This window comes from Etheostoma spectabile, chromosome 13, assembly GCF_008692095.1.
Source record: "Etheostoma spectabile isolate EspeVRDwgs_2016 chromosome 13, UIUC_Espe_1.0, whole genome shotgun sequence".
In the NCBI taxonomy this organism is placed as follows: Eukaryota; Metazoa; Chordata; class Actinopteri; order Perciformes; family Percidae; genus Etheostoma; species Etheostoma spectabile.
The window spans coordinates 22,954,597-22,961,009 of record NC_045745.1 but is presented as its reverse complement, the minus strand read 5'-3'; the positions used below and the strand labels follow the sequence as shown (position 1 = coordinate 22,961,009).

At 40.7% G+C, this 6,413-nt stretch overlaps 1 protein-coding gene across 2 annotated transcripts in view; it reads left to right on the top strand.

Annotated features, from left to right (window-relative positions):
- Positions 1–489: 489 nt before the first annotated feature.
- The window catches only part of dchs1b (dachsous cadherin-related 1b), an 87,337-nt gene continuing 81,413 nt past the window's right edge, over positions 490–6,413 (top strand). For both annotated transcript variants that reach the window (XM_032533456.1, XM_032533455.1), the window contains exon 1: positions 490–1,062. The gene's annotated coding sequence lies outside the window, so the exon portion shown is untranslated. The remainder of the gene's footprint in view (positions 1,063–6,413) is intronic.

The window sequence follows — 6,413 nt, the reverse complement described above, 5'->3', positions numbered from 1 at the left end:
TGTGTGTGTGTGTGTGTGTGTGTGTGTGCGAGTGTGAACCTCAGCCCAGCCAGCTTTGCTGCTACTTCTCTCAGTAAACCTATAGCTTTTACATCCAGATACTTGTTAAACTGAAAACCTTGATTTTAACTTCAATAATAAGGCTACCTACTCATAAATGTCTGATTTTGAATTCAAGTTGGAAATATATCACAGTTTAAATTCGATATGAAATATATGTGTAATCTATAGCTATAGGCTTTTGTTGTGAAATCTAACGCATTGACTCATTTCCATGCATAAACTCCTCTTTTGATGGCGCATGGTGCGCTCCTTTGTCTTACAGACTACTTCCACTGAACGGAGCTGGGGGGCACCAAAGTCTGCTCTCCAATCTCTTCTCTCTGCTGACTCCCCACTCTATACAGCCTCCATCTCCTCTGTCCCCCCTTTTGTGTAGCTACCCGAATAAATTAGCAACCCAACTCGGTTAAGGGAGGAGGAGAGTTGGGGGGCTGGGCCTTGTGGCGGAGGAGTCGGCTTTCAGTCGGTGAGGTGCACGGTGCCGTGAAGCGGCTCTGTCTCAGCACACATACACACACACTCACACACACACACACACCCCTTCCTTGAGTGACTGGATGCTGAGAGAGAGAAAAAGAGGAGGAACACGTTTAGGATCAGCGAAAGACCAGGCAGAGCACTGCAGGGCTACAGAAATTCCCTTTCTTCTGCAGACAGCAAAGAAACCGTAGAGCTTTCCAGCTGATTCAAACGCGCTCACCTGACACGGGAACCGAGACGCCAAAAAAACCTCTTCACTGGAGTAGTAAACCAAACCTGGCGGTCTACCGGATTTGAAAATCTGTGGAATTGGCTCATCTGTCATTTGTGGGGGATATTATGTAAAAAAAAAGAGAAGAAAAAAGCCCTGTCCAGCTGGCCAGCACAGCTCCATTCAAGATTTTGTTCTGGTGGATTGTCTGTCGTTGAGGGGGAATTGGAAACCCGTTTGCATACTAATCAGTTTTGGAGGGGATATCCAGAGTAGACATCCAGCACTGCGGAGTGGGTCAGATGAATGTAAGTACCATCTCCTTTATTATCAACCTCTGTGTTCAGTAATGCATCTGATCAGTAAGAGATTAAGGTAGAGAAATTAGCCCTTCTAGTTCCCCACATAGAAGGGTGCACCCTGCATCTTCACCTTGCATGCAGGAGCTTGTAGCTGTGGAGAGACCAGAGGGACTACAGTAGTATTGTACAAGATCAGTGGATTGTGGTGATGGAGCATAGGCTCATATTGATTATTGATTACCAAATAGCCAAGTTGGAAAAAAGAGAATAGAATGGAGCCCTTTTAAAAATGCATGCTAAATAGGAAAAGGAGGTTAGTCAAGTAGGCCGGTAGGCTCATTTGTTTGTATGGAACTATTTGATGACAGTAAATGGTTTCCTCATCTGGGTTTACAACTTAGAGCGAATACACTTTGTTATGGAGGGAGGAAAGAACCACTTAAAGGGAAACACCATAAAGTGCATAAAGTGATTCATACAGCATACTCTGGACTAATTCCTGGCGAGACCAGCTAATGTGACAGTGTAGTGATTCATGAAAACTGTGAGGCGTCACTTGTGGAGAGAATTTGACGTACTGTTTTGTTCCTTTGAGCAAGGCACTTTGACCCTATTCTACAGCAGGACCTGCTCTGCTGATGGTGGTGTAGATTTCTATTTTGTGCGATTATGAAAACAGAACCCAAACATTGCATGGCAGAGACCGCATACATTAAACATACAAAAATAAGAAGTCCAAGAGGTTATTAGATAGTTTTATTGTATCCAATAAATACATTTTGACAGGGTTGATTTTTTTTTTTTAAACATGAAGTGTATTTATAGCGGCCAGTTCTGTCTATATATGTTTACATGGCCAAAAGCTAAAAATGGGAACCCAGGGGCATATTTAAGTACCTAACCACAATAGTTATCCCAGTCATATCTGGTGTGTGCTGGCATCCACAGCCACTGGTTTTCTGCTGAGGAGGGATACGGATCTTTGCATTATTACACTATCCACTTACATGGTCTCATATGCTCCAGCTCTGTAGCATACTGGCCTCAGCCTCAGGTCTGCATACAACCAGTACGAGTTTGGCTTCTTGCAGAGTGAAGAGGCGTGCAGCAAGACATTTTCTAATAGGAACCATATGGATATCTGTTTGTGTGGCTGAGATTAAGTAGAGCTTTTGTTTGTACAATAATACTCATATCAGCTGTTTAGAGTAGCTCAGGAGCGAGACTTTGGATATTTTTACAATTGTGGCAATTAATACATTTCTAGAGAATTTAGTTATGTCTTGATTCTTGAGGTCATAGTGTAGATTTTTAAAGGATACAATCATGAAAAGATGAATTCCAAGTTTGAGCCTAGACCACCATTTAATGATGGTATGGCAGCTGAGGTGTCCACCTTTACCCTTGACCTCCCTCTAAAAGATGTATTTCTTCATCCTCCTTTATTTATCAAGAAGAGCTTGCCATTCGCTATTGCCATTGCTACCCAAGTTGTTGTTTTTTAACACTGTCTATAACAAGCGTGTCAAGGCAGAGAGGTCTCTTCATTCAGTTCAGTGTCAAGTCTTTTTGTAGAGCTTATCAACAAAAGTAAACAGTCTGCTGTTTACCTTGCAATTTATGTGGTTCAGTGGAGCTGAATGGATGAGCATGATACACACTCTGCCAGGTTTAGGGCGATTCTCACTAGGGCTGTGTTCAAAATACATACACTCAGCATCTGCTCAAAGACTTTGTATTACAATTTTTGGGGGAGGTGACTAAATACTAGCCATTACACTCCAACCCCCATTCCTTTCACTGTATATTGGATTATTGGGGGTACATGTTGGCAGCAACGTGGCATTAAACTTGGCTTGGTTTCTTAATTTTATTCTACTACTTGTAGTTTGAAAATGTTACATCTAAATAATGCTGGCATGCTGGCAAATATAGTAAAATCTCTGTTTTAAACCTTTCATCAATTTTGCCTTTTTTTCCCGAGAGTAAATATAATATCACAGTCTTTTGGGTCCTTTTTGATTACGCTAATGGTATTACTTTAGGGAATTTCCAAGTTCAGGCTTTATTCTTCTGCAAGTCTCAAGTAATCCTGAGAGTTTACTTTAAACTCCGGAGATATACAGTGTAATTAAACTGTGCATTCACCACCCACATTGACACTGAAATCCTACTTGTTTTGTATACACTGTTGTCCTCTTTGTGGCTCCCACAAACCTAAAAACAAAATGTGGTCTTTTTCAGACAATTTTAAGTACTGCATGGTTTTTATACTGTAAACTCTCTCTCACAAAGTCTAAAATTTGAATTGTTAATTAAGAAAATACAAAGAGACAACTCGTACAATATTGCAGAGAAAACTGTAGAGAGTGAAGGCTTTGGTGTAAAATCTGCTTCCGCTCATCAACCCAAATTATGGAGTGCTGCCAACAGAGAAAAAGAAAAAAAACAGAAAGCATCTTCCCACCCAAATGTTGCAGCGCAAACAAAATTCTGTCTAATTGTATCCTAGAATAGTTTTTTCCTGGGTTTTGTTTTTGTACATGGGAAATCAGCATCTGACTACAAATATCGGAAAGTGACTCAGAGACTTCCTTTTACTCTCACCCTCTCTCGCTCTCTCTCTCTCTCTCACACGCATGCACGCACGCACACAACATGTGACCTCCGCAAGCCTTACCTTACCTCACTCAATGATATTCCTCCATTCCCCATACCCCAACAAACCAGATCCTAACTATCAACACCAGATGCTTTAAATGCTAAATTAACACCTTAAAATGAGGCAAGGCAAAATGGCCGTTACTTCTCACATGTACAGAAAATACAACACACTCTCATCAGTGTTGAATGGGTAGCAGATGACAGCCAACCAAAAATCTAAAGATTGTTTTCCTCTTCCCTGGCTCCACAAGTAGCTAGTGGAATTATTTACCCTCCATCTTTCACTCACTGGGGTTTGTGTTGGTGTCTTTGTTTACCTCGCAGACCAGTCTTAGACATAACATAAACCAAAGACTCAATATTGAGGGGATTAAATGTCATTTATGTTTAGTAGGCAGCATGTGAACTATAGCCAGTGTTAAGCAGCAGTATTGCATGAGTAGTTTGGTTTCCTGGAAAGCTGCTTCTGTTTGCATCATGCATCCACAGGAGGACCAGGCAGTTATTAATATTTAGTAGTGAAGTCAGGAAATAAGATTCCCATTGATAAGGAATCCCCTTTGCTGATTGCTCCACATTTCATTAACTTTAACCTCAGGGCCTCTTGGTTGCCATGGCAGCTACAAGCGCCAAGTCTGCCATATTGCTGTGATTATAATCGTGAAATTTAATTACACCATTGTAAAATTTGAGCTGCGTGTGTGCTTACATGCAGAGAAAGTATTTCCACAAATCAACTTTGAAATTAAAATGCAGCTGTATCGTGTGGGCTTCAAATGACCTTAGTTTAAGTATGTCAATGCATTGGTGGCATTTCTTTAATACATTTTAAAATTAAACAATTATAAAAAGGCATCAGGTTGTAATTTCCTAATTTTATTTTGCCGTTGCCTTCATAACGTGTTCCCAATTTCTCAGCAGTTACCATCCTTGCATGTTTAATTTTTCCTTTTAGGCTGCTAGAGCTTCGGGAGATAATGTTTATATCATGATGTAAAAGTTCATACTATGCAATGTGTGGTTGTTGAAACGTGTTCATATTAAATTAAGTCTGGCAGAATTAATCAAACCCTGATACATAATCATCCTGAGTCACACCTTATTTTAACTCAGCTCTGAGAGTGTTCTATAGTCTGTATCCTGGGGAAATACAGATCTTACTTTCCTACTTACAGTATGAAGGCCCATCTATCTGCTGCTCTGGAGAAGATATTAGTGTATGGCTGCATCAACCAATCAAAGGAAATGACTGGACTCTCCTGTCAGATGCAGAGTGATTGACTCGCTGGAGTTTTCAGATGGTGCATTTAAATTTTTGTTTGTTCTGAGGCCCAGTTCTAAAGTTATCGTTGTTATTTTTTTTGGTCCCGGCTGTAGGGATCCTGTTAGTCTAATGATCAGGTCAGCTGACTGGGAAAGTCTACAGACACTGGCTAAATCCAAAAAAATTGAAAAAAGCTTTGCAGTGCAGGACAGTATAGGTGCTGTCTGCTTTTGGGCGAGTTCCACTGCCCTTTAAAAATACAAAGTATTAAACGTCTCGACTTGCTGCAGTGTAATCTGTAATTTTGACAACAGATGTTGATCCAAAATGGCCAGCGTAACCAGACCAGGCTTTTAGATTCAGATCTGGGATAATCACTGCTTGAAATGGGTTGTTATATTTCCTGGAGGAAGCTGCAGATGGAAGTCCTCTTGGTGTTGTCTCAAGTTTCCCCACCCTTTGCTTCTCCGCTGTGGGTTGGACCTGAGACACTGGCCCCTGAATGCCAAAGTGTGGCTAGATCATTGGAACTCTGGGTTTTTCATTGTTGCAGTAGATGGATGGAAGAAGTGAGTTGGCTTCTGTGCATGCATGTGTGCACGTGAGCAAGTGTGTGGCCTTTGAATATACAGTACTTTTACTAAGATATGTCTTTTAGGCTGAAACTAATGACTATTTCCATCAGCAGTAAATCTCTTAATTCTTTTGTTTAGTAATAAATTAAAGGTCCAATATGTAATATATTTAGTGTAATACATCCAAAAATGACCCTAATGTGTCATCAGATAATAAGGAAACATGTTAAGTTGAAATACTATCTGACAATAATGCTAATGCCAGTATTTTCTTCTTTCAAAATTTGCGTTCCGTGGCAAAATTTCTTTTTGTGTTAGCACAGCCATGAAAGCAGTCAACAAATGAACAGGATCCACGGAGATAGATCCTGTTAACCTAAAAAAAAAGCAGTTGCTTGACCAGTGACATAACAAACTCCGGGTAAATATTGGAGATGTATTTAAGAAATGGAGACAGCTAGAGCCCAGAAGGACCCAGAGTTGGCTAATTTCCGGTAATTTCAGGTAAGCATTGGCTTCAGGCTAAATTGTCACAGCTTCAAGGGACGGGCATTTTATGTAATTTCAACATTTGTGTACTCACATAGAATTATATTGCTCGCAAAAACAATTGAGACGCAGCCAGTAAAGTGATTTCCGACTGGTCCTGGCTAACGGTGCCAACTGCTAACGTCACCAGAGGTGTGTCTGTCTGTCGGGTGGAGAGGACAGACACAGGACAGAGTTGTGTTTTTAGCGGTTCCTACTGTAATTTTAATCCGAAAAAGTGTGTCTGTCAGTTGGGTACTGAGCTTTGTGTGAGCACGGGCTTTTATGACTGTCAATTAAGCCAGCATCTAACGTTAGCTACTCCG